This window comes from Triticum aestivum, chromosome 6B (genome assembly GCF_018294505.1).
Source record: "Triticum aestivum cultivar Chinese Spring chromosome 6B, IWGSC CS RefSeq v2.1, whole genome shotgun sequence".
In the NCBI taxonomy this organism is placed as follows: Eukaryota; Viridiplantae; Streptophyta; class Magnoliopsida; order Poales; family Poaceae; genus Triticum; species Triticum aestivum.
The window spans coordinates 528,684,414-528,705,067 of record NC_057810.1 but is presented as its reverse complement, the minus strand read 5'-3'; positions in this window follow the sequence as shown (position 1 = coordinate 528,705,067).

Sequence of the window (20,654 nt, the reverse complement as noted above, 5' to 3'; positions counted from 1 at the left end):
AGTGATGAATTGGAGCTAGTTCTGTGTCACCCTATGTTATAGCTATTACATGAGGAATCACATCCGATATAATTATCCATCACTGATCCATTGCCTACGAGCTTTTCATATATTGTGCTTCGCTTATTTACTTTTCCGTTGCTATTGTTACAATCACTGCAAAACCCCAAACATATTAATTTCTGCTATCTTTACCTTTACCACTATTACCATTACTATCATACTACTTTGCTACTAAATACCTTGCTGCAGATACTAAGTTATCCAGGTGTGGTTGAATTGACAACTCAACTGCTAATACTCAAGAATATCCTTTGGCTCCCCTTGTGTTGAATCAATAAATTTGGGTTGAATACTCTACCCTCGAAAGCTGTTGCGATCCCCTACACTTGTGGGTCATCAAGACTAATTTCTGGCGCTGTTGCCGGGGAGCATAGCTCTATTCTCTGAGTCACTTGGGATTTATATATGTTGATCACTATGAAGAACTTGAAAGACGCTAAAAGCAAGATCTATCCCTCAACTACGAGGGGAGGTAAGGAACTGCCATCTAGCTCTGCACTAGATTCTCCTTCAGTTATGAATAAGCTTGCGACACCTAAACCTGCTACTACTATGAATTATGATATGTCGCATGTTATTTATGATGCCACTTCTACTTTGCATGATACTTATGATGAAACTACTTCTGTGCGTGATACTACTTTACCATTAGGTGAATTTCTTGATGAACAACTTGCTAGGGCTAGAGAGAATGAAATTATTGAAGACGCTATTATTGATGATAGTGATGATGAAAGATCTCCGAATGATTATGAATTGCCTGTTGTTCCTGAGGGTTATGTTATGGATGAAGAAACTGCTAGAGATTTTCTTGCTTGCAATAATAGATCAGATCTTAAGAAATTGTTAGCTAAGCTGAAACAAAAGACTCTAAATGCTAGAATGAAACATGACCCCGCTTTTGCCACTTCACCTATCTTTGTTACTGATAAGGATTATGAATTCTCTGTTGATCCTAAAATTATTACTTTGGTAGAATCTGATCCTTTTTATGGCCTTGAATCTGAAACTGCTGTGGCACATCTTACCAAGTTGAATGATATAGCTACCCTGTTTACTCATGATGATAAATCTCGCTACTTTTATATCCTTAAGATATTTCCGTTCTCATTAAAGGATGATGCTAAGACTTGGTATAATTCTCTTGCTCCTGGTTGTGTGCGTAGTCCCCAGGATATGATTTATCACTTCTCTTCTAAATATTTCCCTTCTCATAAGAAACAAGCTGCCTTGCGGGAAATATATAATTTTGTGCAAATCAAAGAAGAGAGTCTCCCACAAGCTTTGGGGAGGCTTCTCCGATTACTAAATTCTTTGCCTGATCATCCACTTAAGAAAAATGAAATACTTGATATCTTTTATAATGGACTAACCGATACTTCCAAGGACTACTTGCATAGTTGTGTTGGTTGTGTTTTCAGGGAAAGAACAGTCGACAAAGCTGAGTTACTATTGAATAATATGTTGACTAATGAAAATAATTGTACTCTCCCTGAGCCAATTCCTGAACCAATTGAGCCAACTCCAGAGCCTATTCCTAAACCCACTCCGAAGAAGAGAGGTGTTTTATTTCTCAGTCCTAAAGATATGCAAGAGGCAAAAAAATCAATGAAAGAGAAAGGTATTAAAGCTGAAGATGTTAAGAATTTACCACCTATTGAAGAAATACATGGTCTTGATATACCGCCTGTTGAAGAACCACATTGTCTTGATAACTCGACACAGGTAGTAAAGGTAAATTCTCTCTATAGATATGATAAAGTTGAAATCCCCTCTACTAAATTTCATAGCCCATGCTTAGATGAATTTGATGACTTTATGGCTAGGAAAGAAAGTTTTAATGCTTATGTTGGTAGAGAGTTAAAGAATAATGCTTTCGAGATAGGACGCATGAGTGATAGTATGGCTAGAGTTAAAGGTGAACTTAAACTCATTAGCAAATATGCGTCTATGGTTGCTACTCAAGCTGAGCAAGTACTTAAAGCTCAAAATGATTTGCTTGATGAATTAAATAATAAAAATGACTTTGCTTTTAGAGTGGCTACTAGAACTGGTAGAATGACTCAGGAACCTTTGTATCGTGAAGGCCACCCTAAGAGAATTGAACAAGATTCTCAGAATAATAATCTAGATGCTCCTAGTTCTTCTAAGAAGAAGAAAAAGAAAAATGATAGGACTCTACAAACTTCTAGTGAACCTAATGTAGAAACACCTGAGAATCCTAATAATAATTCTATCTCTGATGCTGAAACACAATCAGGAGATGAACATGAACCTGATGATGATGCTAATAATGATGTTCATGTAGATGCTCAACCTAGTAATAACAATGATATAGAAATTAAACCTGCTATTGGTCTTGATAACCCACAATCAAGAAACCAACATTATGATAAGAGAGATTTTATTGCTAGGAAGCATGGTAGAGAAAGAGAACCATGGGTTCAAAAACCCATGCCCTTTCCTCCTAAACCATCCAAGACAAAGGATGATGAGGACTTCGAGCGTTTTGCTGAAATGATTAGACCTATTTTCTTACGCATGCGCTTAACTGATATGCTTAAAACAAACCCTTATGCTAAATATATGAAAGATATCATCACTAATAAGAGGAAAATACCTGAAGCTGAGATTTTCACCATGCTTGCCAGCTATACCTTTAAGGGTGGAATACCTAAGAAACTTGATGATCCCGGAGAACCCACTATACCTTGCTCTATTAAAAAGAATTATGTTAAAACTGCTTTATGTGATTTAGGAGCCGGTGTTAGCGTTATGCCTCTTTCCTTGTACCGTAGACTTGAATTAAGTAAGTTGACACCCACTTAGATATCCTTGCAAATGGCTGATAAATCAACTGCTATACCTGTCAGCATTTGTGAGGACGTGCATGTTGTAGTTGCAAATGTTACTATCTTAACAGACTTTGTCATTCTTGATATTCCCGAGGACGATAGTATGTCTATTATCCTTGGTACACCCTTTTTAAATACTTCAGGTGCTGTTATTGATTGCAACAAAGGCAATGTCACCTTTAATGTTAATGGGAATGAGCATACGGTACATTTTCCGAGGAAACAACCTCAAGTTCACAGCATAAATACTATTGAGAAAATTCCATCAATTATTATTGGAGGTTTTGAGTTTCCTCTCCCTACTGTCAAGAAAAAGTATGATATTCTTATTGTTGGGGATTTTCATATCCCCGTTGAGGTAACCTAGTGTCACTTCTAAATTTCTCCCGTTCCGTGTTATTCGGAATGAGTTTGTTAACAAGACTTGATCAACCTTGTTAGTAGATTCATTTTGATGATCATGAGATGGATGAAACTAGAAGACACAACCTTCTGTACCCTCTTTTTATTTTCTGTTATTTAGAATAAATAAAGCAAAAATAGTATTATCTGTCTATTTTCTGAATTATCTGTGCAATAGAAAAATATCCCGAAAATAAAAGTGCTCCAAATGCCCTGCAAATTTAGTATAACTTTTTATGGAATATTTAAGGATTTTAGGCACTGAAACCACTGCAGGAGGGGCAAGCACCAGGCCACGAGCGTGGAGGGCGCGCCCCTGTCTCGTGGGCCCCTGGTAGCCCCCCTCCACTTATGTCAGCACCCACACACTCCATCTTCTACCCAAAAAAATATCCATCTAGCTCAATCACGAGTTCTAGCTCATTTTGCTGCGATTTTCGATCTCCTTGCTCAAAGCTCCATTCACAAAACTGCTTTGGGAGATTGTTGCTTGGTATGTGACTCCTCCATTGGTCCAATTAGTTTTTGTCTAGTGCTTTATTCATTGCAAATCCTTGCTGTCTTGGTAACCATGTTCTTGAGCTTGCATGTTAAATTTATAAGGTTCCAAGTAATTCTAATGCATGATATAGGCTTTAGGCACTTGTAGGAGTAGTTGCTACCATTCTTGTTAACTTTTATTCACTTTTATTTTGAAGTTACTAAAATTTCAGATTTTTTTCAGAAAAAGAATTATGTTTAGGAGAATGTATCAAGGTGGTTCCTCGGTGAAGAAAGGGCCCAGGATTGCTATGCGTGAGCAAGATGTTGAATTACCGAGGGAGGCGGATGTACGAGCTTGTGAGTGGCCATCCGATGATTTTATGGTCAAAGCAGGCTTTAAGGAGGAATTTGACGCGTATGTGCGTAATGCTGAGCTGGAGGACTTCTTACAAGATAAGTGTCCCCAGTACTATCAATTGACTGATTCCTTTGTGCGGAGGTTTAAATATAACTGTATGCGTAATTCTCCTAGTGTCCTATTTTATATTTATGATACATCTTATACCATGGACTTAGAGGATTTTACAACTGCTTGCAAACTCCCGCAGTGGGGTAATATTAATGATCCTCACAAATCTGAATTTAGAGATTTCCTTGCTAGTATTACTGTGGGAGAATCCAGGGACATAACACAAGCCACCATAGGGAGCATTCATTTTCCTGCTATACATTATTTCGCTCTCTTCATTTGTAGATGCATTACAGGTAAAGATGAAGCATGTCATATGTGTGTCCCTGATCTCTGTGTCCTCAAGAGTGTTGTGTTAGGTTATAAAGGTTATAACTTGGGGGCAATAGTTGCACGTAGGTTACAGAATAATGGTAGAGCTGGAGATTTATTTGGAGGAATTTATGCAACCCGTGTGGCTAACTATCTTGGTATAGCCCCACGAGAGGGGGATATGATGATACCTCATGTTTATTTAGATTATGACACTATGGTCAATCATCATTTTCTTAGAAGGAATGAACAATACCTCCATTATCAACTAATCTATAATAGATGCAACATCATCCATGCTACTCTTCCTGCTCCTCTCCTTTTTGATTATCAGGCAAAAGGAAGACATCTTGTTACCAGGGAGGAAGCAACTGAACACGAGGGGAGAGCGGAGGCAGCTCGCCAACATGCCGTTGCTTGGGAGGCATTTGCTGCTGCATCTCAGTACGACCCTAGTTACAATTACGGATATCAGCCAGGCTATCCTTGGCATTAGACCAACTTAGGCCAAAAGCCTAAGCTTGGGGGGTACGTATTTCTCACCGACTTTACATTCATGTTCACACACTAGTCATCGGTGCTCATACTCTTTCATTGTATTATCCATGCTAGTTTCATTTTCTTTTTCTAGTTTTATTCTTGTGTGTTTGATAAACCTTAAGAAAAACCAAAAAAATTAGTTAGTTTATTTTCCATGCTTGTAGTAGAATTAAAATAAAAACCCAAAAAGATTTCTCGTTCTTCTTTTACTTGTTGGGAGCTTTCCCGTGTAAATAGTTTTATTTTATTTTCTTTCTCTTGGGGGTCGAGAGTAGAAGACCATATTGAAAATGTTTAGTGGCTCTCATATGATTGTTTATTTAACTTAGAGCCCATATTACTTTGTCTTCTATCTTGAATTGAATGCTTGCAGATTCCAGCTTAGTCCAATGCACATGCACTCTTATTATTATACACATCGTTCGGTCGTGCAAGTGAAAGGCAATAATGACGATATATGAGGAACTAATTGAGATGAGAAAAGCTGGTATGAACTCGACCTCTCTTGTTTTTGTAAATATGATGAGTTCATTGTTCCTGATTCAGCTTATTATGAAGTAAACATATTTGCAATAACATTTAGAGATTATAGTTGCTTGTGCCATGCTTGATTAGCTATGAGTTATAATGGTTTACCTTGCATGCCAACATGCTATTAGAATGATTATGATGTGGTATGCTAGGATGGTATCCTCCTTTGAATGAATTGAGTGACTCGACCTGGCACATGTTCACGCATGTAGTTGAAATAAAGTCAACATAGCCTTCATGATATTTATGTTCATGGTGGATTATATACTACTCATGTTTGTATTCGCTGTAAATTAGTTTTAATGCATGTTTATGACTGTTGTCGCTCTCTCAGTTGGTCGCTTCCCAATCTTTTGCTAGCCTTCACCTGTACTAAGCGGGAATACTGTTTGTGCATCCAAACTCTTTAAACCCCAAAGTTGTTCCATACGAGTCCACCATACCTTGCTATATGCGGTATTTACCTGCCGTTCCAAGTAAATTTGTATGTGCCAAACTCTAAACCTTCAAATGAAATTCTGTTTTGTATGCTTGAGCCGCTCATTTTTCCACTAGGGCTGCCTATATCTTCCATGCTAGGTGGATTATTCTCAAGAGGAGTGGACTCGGCTCCTCATTCACGAGAAAGGGCCGGTAACCGGGATGCCCAGTCCCATGATCCAAAAAGATCAAAGCAAATCAAAATAATTAAACAAAAGTCCCCCAGGATTGTTGTTAGTTGGAGGCACTCGTTGTTTCGAGCAAGCCACGGATTGATGCTTGTTGGTGGTTGGGGGAGTATAAACTTTTACCATTCTGCGTGGGAACTGCCTATAATGCATGTAGTATGGAAGATACAGCCATCTCATAGTTGTTGCATTGACAGCGAAAGTATGCCGCTCAAAATGTTATTCAATCTCTATTTTAAAATCGAGCTCTGGCACCTCTACAAATCCCTGATTCCTTCCGCGAAGGGAGCACACTGTCATTTGCGTTCATTATTATTGGTTTATATTGGGTATGACTTGACTGGATCTCTTTTACCATGAATTACAATGTTTAGTCAGTCCTCGATCTTTAAAGGTGCTCTGCATTTATGTTTTGCGGTCTTAGAAAGGGATAGCGAGATACCATTTTGTTATATCATGTTATGATTGTTTTGAGAAAGTGTTGTCATCTGAGTTTTATTATTATCGCTCGCTAGCTAATTATGCCATTGATATGAGTAATTGTGAGACCTAAGTGTTATTGTAAGTATGGTTAGTTTATAATATTGTTGAAACCTGAATGATGGCTTTGCATGTTGACAACAACAAGAACAAATAGATTTTGTAAAAGTTTTTATTTATCACTTTCAGTTTATCAACTGAATTGCTTGAAGACAAGCAAATGTTTAAGCTTGGGGGAGTTGATACGTCTCCAATGTATCTACTTTTCCAAACACGTTTGCCCTTGTTTTGGACTCTAACTTGCATGATTTGAATGAAACTAACCCGGAATGATGCTGTTTTCAGTAGAAATACCATGATGCTGTTTCATGTGTAGAAAACAAAAGTTCTCGGAATGTCCTGAAAATCCTTGGAGGCACTTTTTGGAAAATATAAAAAATACTGGAGAAAGAATCAAGACCAGGGGGCCCACACCATGTCCACGAGGGTGGGGGGCGTGCCCTCCCCCTGGGCGCGCCCCTTGTCTTGTGGGCCCCCTGAGGCTCCGCCAACCTCAACTCCAACTCCATATATTCTGTCTCGCAGAGAAAAAAAATTAGAGAGAAAGTTTCATCGCGTTTTACGATACGGAGCCAACGCCAAGCCCTAATCTCTCTCGGGAGGGCTGATCTGGAGTCCGTTCGGGGCTCCGGAGAGGGGGTTTCATCGTTGTCGTCATCATCAACCATCCTCCATCACCAATTTCATGATGCTCACCGCCATGCGTGAGTAATTCCATCGTAGGCTTGCTGGACGGTGATGGGTTGGATGAGATTTATCATGTAATCAAGTTAGTTTTGTTAGGGTTTGATCCCTAGTATCCACTATGTTTTGAGATTGATGTTGCTATGACTTTGCTATGCTTAATGCTTGTCACTAGGGCCCGAGTGCCATGATTTCAGATCTGAACCTATTATATTTTCATGAATATATGTGTGTTCTTGATCCTATCTTGCAAGTCTATGGTCACATATTATGTGTTATGATCCGACAACCCCGAAGTGACAATACTCGGGATACTTATCGGTGATGACCGTAGTTTGAGGAGTTCATGTATTCACCATGTGTTAATGCTTTGGTCCGGTTCTCTATTAAAAGGAGGCCTTAATATCCCTTAGTTTCCACTAGGACCCCGCTGCCACGGGAGGGTAGGACAAAAGATGTCATGCAAGTTCTTGTCCATAAGCACGTATGACTATATTCGGAATACATGCCTACATTACATTGATGAATTGGAGCTAGTTCTGTGTCACCCTATGTTATAGCTATTACATGAGGAATCACATCCGACATAATTATCCATCACTGATCCATTGCCTACGAGCTTTTCATATATTGTTCTTCGCTTATTTACTTTTCCATTGCTATTGTTACAATCACTGCAAAACCCCAAAAATATTACTTTTTGCTATCTTTACCTTTACCACTGTTACCATTACTATCATACTACTTTGCTACTAAATACCTTGCTGCAGATACTAAGTTATCCAGGTGTGGTTGAATTGACAACTCAACTACTAATACTCAAGAATATTCTTGGGCTCCCCTTGTGTCGAATCAATAAATTTGGGTTGAATACTCTACCCTTGAAAGCTGTTGTGATCCCCTACACTTGTGGGTCATCAATGAGTGTGATGCATATACTTACCTTGTGGTCTTGAGGTGGCTTTGGAAGAGATAGTCTTGAGAAAACAAGGTTAGATAACACAAGAACATTCTAGATGAAGCAAGTTTAGGAAACCACAAGAGTACCAAGACTGGGATGACATGTAATGAGTGAGTACTTAGTACTCCATTTGGATATAGACATGTCCCCAAAGATTAAAGATATGCAATGAATTCCGAAGATTTTCTTCCCTTAGATATGAACTCTTTCTCCCCCCTGAATCTGATATTGTATAATGGGAGAAGGTAGGGTAAGAGAAAATCAGAGCAAAGAAAGAAAAGTAAAAAATAGAGCAAGAACCATTAAAGCAAGAAATGCTTCAACCAAACAAGTCTTAACATGTCTTTCCCCTCTTGAAGACATGTGTCTTCTCTCCTCTATTGACAACAAGCATCCGAGGAGGCTAAGATGTCTTTCTCTCCCATGTGATAAGCTTTGATGTGCTCTCTCTCTCTCTCTCCCCCTTTGACATAAATTTCCGAGAAGGGATCTTCTAGAGTATGAGTCAATTAGGTTTGGTCCTTGAGACACATTTCAAAGCAACATGTAGATTACAATGCGGGTAGAGGATAAGAATCCTTGAGTGGAGCCAGAAAAGATGTGTAGGATGCAATGGCAAAAAGTTTTCTTCGGCAATGAAATCGGTAACGCTGATTCATTTTCATCGGTGACACTGAGTTGGCGGAGTCACTGAAGATCCTGATCAGGTGCAACCGAGTTAGACCGTGTTGGTTGAACCGATGATCTATTCACAAGGATACCTTGTGCTTCGGTTGGGCAGATAGGTTTAAATCGGAGAGACCTAGTTCAACATAGAGTAAACTTTTTGTCAACTCAGCTCACTAGGCAAATAAAAGCACTTAAGGATCTACAAGAAATTTGAAAAGATATAAAAGAGAAAAGATCTAGATGAAGTCTTTTTTGAAAAAAATGGAAATACAAAGACAGAAACAACAAGCAAATACATAGAAACACTAAAGAACTTCATCTAGAAGGGGTCGGCGACAAAGTCACCTATGTTAGAGTATATTGACTTAGGAGTCAAGTGAAGTCACTTGATCATAGGTCATATTCATTGTTTGAGCTCAAAATGGGGTTACCATTTTTTGTTTAAGTACTTTGATGTATTCACATCTCGTTTATTTGCTTTAACTCATGACTTGGGTCAAAGCTTCTCTAAGATGGAATAACATACCTTGGGTTGTGGTGATCTTGGTCGTGTAGTTGAACTTGTGTTGGAAGCTCAAGGTTGATGTCATCCACCAATGGTTGAGAGTATCACTTGAAGTTTGAGTTCATCTTCCTACATGGGTTAGTCTTGCAAGGAAAAGCACTTGTGTATCCAAATATGACAAACATGTACCTTGATACCAAATGACATTTGATATATGGGAATTGTCAAAGGATATGTTGAGTGAGGTCATCCTTCCTTGTATTCCAGAACCATATAGTAGAAACTTGGTGATGTAGAGGTCACTTAGAATGTGAGTGGCTTGCAATCTCATGTATTTTAGCTCATCCAAGTACCTACAAGGGGGTTCGATAACATGCAAGGGTACAAGTATAGATCCAAGACATATGATCATCATCTTAAGAGAAATATCAAGGATTAGTCATAGAAAGGCTCATGCCTTGCATGCATCTAGATGGAGTTCCTACTCCAAATTTGAGGCATTAATGATGTTCAGTTCACTTCTCAAACGATAAAATACTTTATCATCAAGAAGTTTGGTGAATACATCCGCCAATTGCTTATCGGTTCGAACATGCTTAAGATCGATGTCTCCTTTAGCAACATGATCTTGAATGAAATGATGGCAAACTTCAATACGCTTAGTCCAAGAATGTTGCACGGGATTATGAGCAATCTTAATAGCACTTTCATTGTGACAAAGCAATGGAACATGTTTCACATGTATCCCGTAATCTTTAAGGGTTTGGCTCATCCAAAGTAAGTGAGCACAACATGATCCAGCAGCAATGTATTCCACTTCGTCAGTGCATAAGGATACCGAGTTTTGTTTCTTGGAGGACCAAGATACAAGAGATCTACCAAGAAATTGACAAGTACTCGAAGTGGACTTTCTATCAGCCTTGTATCCGGCATAGTCCGAGTCGGAGTAGCCAACAAATCAAAATAAGACCTCTTAGGATACCAAATGCCAAAGTTTTGTGTGTGAATTAAGTATCTCACTATCCTTTTCATAGCCTTAAGATGACATTCTTTGGGGGGCGCTTGATATCGTTCAGACATGCACACACTTATCATAATATCGGGATGGGAGGCACATAGATATAACAATGAACCAATCATAGAGCGTTAAACCTTTTGGTCAACCGGTTTGCCATCCTTAGTCAAGTCACGATGTCCACTAGCAGGCATGGGTGTTTTCATACCTTTGCTTTCCTGCATGTTGAACTTCTTGAATAAGTCCTTGGTATACTTTATTTGGGAAACAAAGGTACCTTCCTTAGTTTGTTTGATTGCAAACCAAGAAAGAACTTGAGTTCACACATCATAGACATCTCAAACTTCTCTGACATTAGCCTTCCAAACTTTTCACTAAAATGAGGGTTAGTTGAACCAAATATGATATCATCCACATAAATTTGGCACACAAATAATTCACCATGAACCCTTTTAGTAAAAAGTGTAGAATCAAAATTTCCAATTTCAAAGCGTTTTTCAATAAGAAACTTAGTTAAGCATTTATAACATGCTCTAGGAGCTTGTTTAAGACCATAAAGAGCTTTGTGAAGTTTGTAAACATGATCAAATTTCTTAGGATTAACAAAGTCAGGAGGTTGTTACATACACTTCCTCCTCAATTTCACCATTTAGAAATGCACTTTTTATTTCCATTTGATATAAAGTAATGTCATGATGATTGGCATAATCACTCAAGTCTAATAAAAGGGGCGTATGTCTCACCATAGTCCATACCTTCGACTTGAGTTTAGCCTTGAGCAACGAGACGCGCCTTGTTGCGCACAACTTGTCCATCTTCATCTTGCTTATTCAGGAAAAAAACCATTTGGTTCCAATGAAATTTTGCTTCTCATAGGGCTTTTCAACCAACGTCCATACTTGGTTCCACTCGAAATTGTGTAGCTCTTCATGCATAGGGTTCACCCAATTCGGATCATCAAGAGCCTCTTCAACCTTCATAGGTTCAATATTAGAAATGAATGAGTAATGTTCACCAAAGTTAGCCAAACGAGTTTTAGAGCGAGTAATTCTCCCGGGTTGAATATCATCGAAGATTTGTTCGACGGGATGATCTCTTGAGACTCTTGCTCGAACTCGTGAGAGCTTTTATTTGGGTCGGGGTGGAACATCCTCTTCATTGTCCTGTTCTTCCTCTTGTCTTTCTTCATTGTCGTTGGCGTTGTTGTTCTCTTGTGGAGGTGGAGAAGGAGGTCGATGAGATTCCTCTTGTTGTACATCCTCGTTTCCATTATCTTGATGTGTTCCACTTGTGGATGCCTCCAAGTCAACTTGTGGTTCACCTTGGTGTGAAGTTGATGCTTCCACTTGAACAGATGAGGTACTCTCCTCCACGTCCGTTTGGAGAATCTTGCCAATAGACAAGTCTTGAATTGCTTCCGAGGGATCTTTATATCCTACATCAATCGGCAGTTTCTCTACTTGTGAGCCGTTAGAATCATCAAACTTCACATCTAGTGTCTCTTCAACCTTTCAGGTGAAATTGTTCTAGACACGGTAAGTGCTAGAGTTTGAGCTGTAACCGAGTAGAAAACCTTCATGAGACTTAAGAACAAATTTCGAACGATGATGCTTATCAAGAATGTAACATTTTGAGCCAAATACTCGAAAGTATCCAACTTGGGGTTTGTTACTGGTGAGAAGCTCGTATGTCGTCTTCCGAAGAAGCTTGTGAAGATATAGACGATTTGATGCATGACAAGCTATCTCAACCGCTTACACCCAAAAGTGTCTTGGCGTCTTGTATTCATCAAGCATCGTTCTTGCCATCTCAATGAGCGTTCGGTTCTTCCTCTCAACAACTCCATTTTGTTGAGGCATGTACGTAGCCGAGAAATCATGTGAAATAGCTTCTTCGTCAATAAAGGTATCCACATTGGCATTCTTGAACTCCGTTCCGTTGTCGCTCCGAACCTTCTTGATCTTCACTTCAAATTGATTTTGGGCCTTCCTAGCGAAGTTTTTGAAGATCTTTTGTACCTGCGATTTATCATTAAGAAAGAACACCCACGTAAATCTGAAAAAATCACGAACAATGACCAAACCGAACGAGTTACCACCGAGACTCTTGTAGGCGTTGGGAACAAAGAGATCCATATGAAGGAGCTCGAGTGGTCTTCTCGTGTTCATGATGTTCTTCACGGGATGACTTCCTCCAACTTGTTTTCCTGCTTGACAAGCACTGCAAAGTCTATCCTTGTCAAATACAACATCTTTAACACCAAGGATATGATCACCTTTAATAAGATTATCAAGATTTCGCATGCCCACGTGACATAACCTTCTATGCCACAACCAACCTTTAGAAGATTTAGCAATTAATAAGGTTCTAGGTTGAGCCTATTTAGTGAAGTAAACAATGTATAGATCACCTCTACGTATACCGGTAAAGACCATATTATGATTATCTCTTCGAAACACTTGGCAATCTACTTCAGTAAATAGGACAATGAAACCGAGATTGGCTAGTCTAGATACAAAAAGAAAATTGTAGCCAAGAGATTCAACGAGCATAAAATTTTGGATGGGGATGTCATGTGAGATGTCCACCTTACCAAGGCCAACCACCTTACCCTTTGAGTTATCACCAAAAGTGACATACTTTCAGGGACCATTATTTTCAGCAAGCTCTCGGAACATATCCTTGTCACTGGTCATGTGATCGGTACATCCACTATCAGGGACCCATTCCTTTCCTCCGGCCATGTAACCACGAAGGTTAGCCATAAGACCAAAGTGTCTCATAGACTCATCGAGATCAAAGTCACTATCATCATATTCATTATAATATACATGTTCAACATTGCCTTGTGATTGATCATCACCTAGAGAAGGTGATTCATTAGATTTATGTTCATGACAATGTGCATCTTTATGAATTCTAATGACTTGAGAGATGATGCTACTAATTAATGACTCCAACGTCTCCTTTGGCACGCATGAGATCACGAAGCTCAAATAGGCAATCATCAAATTTAGGATCACTAGGTTTCATCTTATGAAAAGCTATGGACTTTCGAAGAATCTCATCTAGATTTTTCAAAGAGTAGTTTGGAAAGCATTCCTCAAGATATCTCCATATAGTATAAGCACATTCAAAAGTATGAAAGCTTGCAAGCAAATTTCTAGGCAATCCTCTTATGATAAGATTGATAGCTCTAAGATTGCGGGGCATGTCAAGATACTCACCAGGGATAGGATGCAAGGGATTAATAGGAGGCACACAAGGGCTAGTAATGTACTTGTTCAAATCATATTCATTGAAAATCTCAAGCATCTCATTTTTCAAAGCATTAAAGAACTCTCCGTCAAGCATAGACACTCTATCTTTAATACTCCCAATCGTAGACTTATCCATCTTTCTCAAGAGGTGATTAAACCAAAGCAATGGAGACCTTTGCTCTGATACCAATTGAAAGGATCGAGAAGAGGTGTCTAGAGGGGGAGTGATTAGACACTTCAACAAGTAAAGGTAGTAGTTTTTATCATTTTCAAATTGAGGTTGAAGATTAGCAGAAATTTAAACATTCCCAACACAATTCAAGCAAGCATGGCAAGAGTATAAGCAGCGGAAATAGTAAAGCATGCTAGTTGCAAGAAAGTAAAGGGATGTGATTGTAGTGTGCAAACGCAATGAAGACACGGAGATTTTTGGCATGGTTCCGATAGGTGGTGCTATCGTACATCCACGTTGATGGAGACTTCAACCCATGAAGGGTAATGGTTGCACGAGTCCACGGAGGGCTCCACCCACGAAGGGTCCAGAAGAAGCAACCTTGTCGATCCCACCATGGCCATCGTCCACGAACAAGCAACCTTGTCTACCCCACCATGGCCATCGCCCACGAAGGAATTGCCTCACTTGGGTAGATCTTCACAAAGTAGGCGATCTCCTTGCCCTTACAAACTCCTTGGTTCAACTCCACAATCTTAACAGAGGCTCTCAAGAGACACCTAACCAATGTAGGAGACACCACTCTCCAAAAGGTAATAGATGGTGTGTTGATGATGAACTCCTTGCTGTTGTGCTTCGAATGATAGTCTCCCCAACACTCGACTCTCTCTCTCATGGATTTGGCTATGGTGGAAAGATGATTTGAGTGGAAAGCAACTTGGGGAATGCTAGAGATCAAGATTCTTGTGGTTGGATTGGAATGTCTTGGTATCAAGACATGAGTAGGTGGTTCTCTCTCAGAAAATGAGTAGTGGAAGTGTAGGCACATTCTGTTGGTTCTCTCTCAAATGGAGAATGGGGTGGAGGGGTATATATAGCCTCCACATAAAATCTAGCCATTACACACTTTTTACCCAACTCGGTCAGACCGAATAGAAGAACTTTGTGATACCGATTTAGTTAAAAATGTGAATGTTAGGAATTTCGATGGGACCAAAGAGATCAACTCGGTGGGACCGATGTGCTAGGTCTAGGGAAAAACCTCATCTCAGTGAGACTGATTGCATGAACTCGGTGAGACCGATTTCAGCAATTGATCAAACAGAGAGTTGGTTAGGCAAACTCGGTGTGACCGATTGCACATTTCGGTGAGACTGTAATACTTGCAATAGGCAACAAAGAGTTTGCAAGGCCATCTCGGTGAGACCGAGATCCGTATCGATGTGACCAAATTGATTAGGGTTTCTGGCAGTGGCTATGTCAAATGAACTCGGTGGCGCCGGATAGATCAAATCGGTGGGGCCGAGTTTGACTTTAGGTTTTGGACATATGTGGAAATGAGAAAATGGCTGAGGGTTTTGGAGCAATATCACTAAGCACTTGAGCAAGTAGACCATTAAGCAACACCTCATCCCCTTTTAATAGTATTGGCTTTCCTATGGACTCAATGTGATCTTGTGTCAGGACCCCGATCCTAAGTCACACCGATCTAGCATTTAACACATCATATCACTTTGCGGCCTCACGCACGGTATTCCCACAGGTGCCACCTTACCTGACCCGGGACCGTTTGCGCCTTTTGGATCACGTATATGATAGTGTCACTAGCATCCATATGACAAAGAACCCGGGCTGGCATGTCTAGTCGTAAACCCAAGGTGGCGCTAACTTACAGGGACAGGCATACATGACCCAGCAACGAACGTGTCGATCAACAACGTATGAACCCAAGTCATAGAAAGCTACAAGGACTTAAAGGAACAACCCGTGACATTTCCCCGAAGGGACAGACACAGGAACGAAGAAGGACACATGCCGGCCAGCCTAAGTGTTCCAGAGCAGTAGCAAGCTACCTTGGCTCAATGGAAGCACTAGGAGACATTTCCTGCTAAGAGAGGCTACCAAGAATACACAACTAGGTTGTCGGATCCCACACATACCAAGCATTTCAAATCATCCACACAATATGCCCGATATGTGCAAATACAACATGGCATCACAACACACCTTTACACCACAAAGTATTTATTCATTAGGCTCCGAGGAGCGAGATATTACAAACATGGGTCTGAAGACCCAGCATTCAGAGCAAACAAGCAATGGAAGCATAACATGTCTGAGTACAGACAACTACAAATGGAACGGGCTGAGAAGCCTGACTATCTACAAGATCCCTCCGGGGGCACAAGATTGTAGCTAGGGTAACAAGCTAAACGTCGAAGTCCACACGGAACTACTAGTAAGACTGAAGTCTCTCTGCAAAACATAAAATAGTCAAACGTGAGTGCAAATGTACCCAGCAAGATCAGAACTATCTACATATGCATCAGTATCAACAAAGGGGGTGGTTGAGTTTAACTGCAGCAAGCCAGCTTTGACTCGGTGGCTATCCTAAACTACGACTACAAGTAACTATTTTGAGGTGGCGCACACGAGTCCACATATTCATCATAGCAATGCACCACTATGGATCCGCTTCCGTCTCCCCACGAGAACACCATCCATAGCACTCACGCTTATCTTGCGCATTTTAGAGTATCCACTTTCACCTGTCTATGAACTGTATAGGAAACCCAGAGGTCCTTAACCGTGGACATGGCTATTCAAATAGATCATATTAATGCTGCAGGGGTGTACTTATTCACACACGCTCTCGCCACTTACCACCATGTACACGTCATGTATCTCGGCAACCTTCAAACTGAAGCCTGGCGAGGGTGTCGACCACGACCTGACTAACCACGCAAGACTCTAGTCTAGGTTTATCGCCTATTTGGGTTCCATCCACAAGGAGATCCGGCCGGGGTGTCGCTCACGGCCCCAAACGATGTGAGCAGGGTTCCCAAGCCCACCATCCGGGTGCCACTTGGTACACCGTGCCACTGCACCTAGTCTGTCCCAAGCCCACCTGTACCGGGTGCCACTTAGTAGACTACTAGCACTACCTACAAACACCAGAAACTAGTTGCAACTCCTAGACAGAGATCAGGCTGATTAATAAGTCGAGAGGGTTCGAGTTACCGGAACCCAATGTGGTAGCAACTGTTCATGGATGAAAAACACAGAACTCAATTCCTGAGGACGTCTTCAATTAGACAACCCACCATGTACTCCTACATGGCCTCTCACCGCTACCTTCACCAAATGATGTTCACACATTATCTCTCAACAGTAGGACATGTTCACACACCTCCAATTCATCTCCGATGAATCAGACCTGACACAACTCTAAGCAATAGCAGGCATGACAAACAAACATGAATGAGTAGGCACATCAGGGCTCAAACAACTCCTACTCATGCTAGTGGGTTTCATATATTTATTGTGGCAATGGCAGGTCATGCAGAGGAAAGGGGTTTAGCTACCGCAAGATGTAACAGTTGAAACATTGTTGTCAAAATGCAGTAAAAGAGAGTAGGAGCGATATAGTGGGATTGTAGCGGAATGAACAAGGGGGTTTTGCTTGCGTGGCACTTGTGAAGATAGTACAACTCTTCATTGGTGTCATCAAACTCATCGTCAAGACCAGGGGTACCGAGAGGGGACAAATACCGGCAAACAAGCAAGAACACAATCAATGCAATGCAGCAATATGATGCATGAATGTGACATGGCAATATGCTGTTCATTGAGCTAATGCATCTAGCAACAGTTTAAATGGAGTTGGTTGGAATCAAAGATTCAAATTCAAACTCCATATGTGATGTTTAAATGCTCTTTATATGATTTGTCCTAAACAGCAGCCATAAGTTGTTCTAACATGCATTAAAATGGTACAGATCAATAGATTGGATATTTCTGATCATTTTTCATATATAAATTATCTCATTTGGAGTTATGGTTGAATTTCTATGAATTTTTTAAGTTTATATTAATTTATGGATTTTTTTGAATTATTTTAAATCCAGAAAATAATTAACTGCATCAGCATTGTGTCAGGGCGACGACAGCAGGGTTAACAATGACGTCAACAGGTCAAAAGGGTTGACTAGGGTCAAACCAGACATGCGAGACCCGCATGTCATTGATGCAGTGCTAAACAGTGATTAGGTTTAACCTAAACCAAAACATAATAGGGGCTGGCCCCATCTATCATTGACCCAGGGGGTCATTAGGTTAGTGCCTAATAGTGTTTTCGCTAGAGTTAGGCCATCGGCCATGGCCAAACACGGCGGAGGTGCTCGGGAATCACCCACAGGGCTCTGTTTGAGGCGTGCTTGGGCTCGTTGGAGAGCCCTCGCTGGCGCGCGTCGAACGATGGCCGAGGCGATGGTGGGGAGCTCGGCCTCGGCGGTCGGAGCTCGGGCAGTGCTACGATGCGAAAACGAGCACGAGGAAGGAGGGGAAACAGAGGATAGCTCACGACGGGTCGGCGGTAGCGGTTGGGCATGAGAGAGAGAGAGAAAGAGATCCAGGGAAGGCGGTGAGTGAGAGCTCAGGCAGATCTGGACCGCAATGGGGTGGTCATTCGCGGCGTCAGTGTGTGCCGGGGCAAGCAGGAGGTGGTCGGTGCGCATGGTCGCACGCGGGGGGCACACGCCTGGCGTCCTTCTGTCCCAAGGAAGGGGACGACTGGCACGGCCAGATGGACTGGGCCATGCTGGTCCGGACCAGTAGGCGCCAGGTCAGTTCTCTCTCTCTCTCTCTGTCTCTCTCTCTCTCTCTCTTTTCTAATTCTTTCTGTTTTTCTGTTTCTTTTCCTTTGTTTTGAACTAGTAAAAATACTAACCCATTTCATAAAATCCTAGAAACAATTATGGATGCTTTCTGGATTATTCTAGTGACCCTTAACCATTTCCAGCATTTTTGGAGAATTCAATATATATATACATATATATATATATAGTATTTAAATTGCTCCAATTCAAATATGTATTGGATTAATTCGAAAAAACATAGAAATGACCTAAAAATATGTTCATCATTTTTGGCAGAGGTTTTCACCTTTATCAGAAGTCATGAACATTTTCGAAGGCATATTTGGGTTCATTGATAATGATTTTATTTTGAACCTAGTTGAATTCATTTGGTGCTAGGGGTTTGAACATCCCCATTTCAAGTTAAATAAAATTTAAACGTGATGCACACATGAAGCTAGCCTAGTGCAAAACTAGAAGCTAGGGATGTGACAACTCACCCCCACTAAACAAGAATCTCGTCCCGAGATTCAAGACATGAGGTAAGAAGTCAGAGGGGTCACAAGCTAACACGATCTTCATGATCCAACAGCCCTTCTCGAAGATGTTGATTTATTGCTCCAATTGATCTTGACGTCTTTGCTTTTGAGGTCTTCATCCAACGTGATGACGACAGAGAGAAACTCTACAGGAGTTGATCTCCTCGAAGATCGGGCACTCTAGATCAACTCATGGAGTGAGACGTAAGAACATCTCTTGAGTTGAGACATAAAACACACATGGAGAGGGGTCGAAGAGACAGATGATGAAAGTTCAGTTTGGTAGGCAGAACTTTCACACTTAAGAAGATGGTGGACGGAGTCAAACTAGCAAGGAGTTAATTGCCATAATTCCATAATAGAGCCCCTCAGGGAAGGTGACTCGTAGAATTATCACTTAAGTGGCAAACAGAATTACTTTTGATACATATATCATTGAAACTCTTCATACCAGGCTGAGGCAATTCACAAATAATTATTTGACAGAGTTTGAAGAAATTGCATACTTAGATCGGAAAGGAAACTATGGTTATAGATTAACTCGGCAAACGGGAGGCACATTCCAATTGATACCAAGGTTATAACCTAGTGAATGAGTGTGCCCTCAAGAACTTGAGCATTTCCATACTCATCAAGTCTTACCAACAGCCGTGCCGGGGATCCTGGCAACACATCTTACTACCATGATGAATAGTGGTGGACAATGCAGATGCAAAGGAAGACAACACTTTCTCAGATTTCACCTTAGTGAGGCCAAGGGAACGAAATCTGGATGTTTGACCGAGAGACATTTAGCACTCCGCTTCTAATGTTCTCCTTGATGTGCTAGCGTAACCCATTTATAGATATGGTTTGGTATCTAGAACATCAAGTAAAAGGTCGGACTTCGGGAGCACAAGAATCCATAAGGAATAACTACTGGAGTAAAACCTATGAATTCCTTATGGGGAGGTGGGCAACTTCCTCAATCAAGACACTACAATAATAGGTCTCCCGGCTGGATGTGTTGGCCATGACATCCACTTTACTGGTTACAGAGAGACCGATACAATAGTTCTTGGAAACCATTCCAACCATCATATCTGCCTGAGATTCAGATCTGGTTGGTGTCAGGATATTCCAGACTCATCAAGTCTAGAGATAAAAATGAAGTTTGCAACACAAATCGACGAGATGACGTTGCGAGATTCGCGGGAAACAAACTACCATAGTAAGCTCCGAAACATGAGCTGGTTCTGCTACATACATGTGGACACGCTGTCCCAGACAAGCATGACCACGTAGTAGTCTTATAATAAAACACTACCGAGTTCAGGTTGGGAAACCATCATTGCGGATAAAGAAGTCCT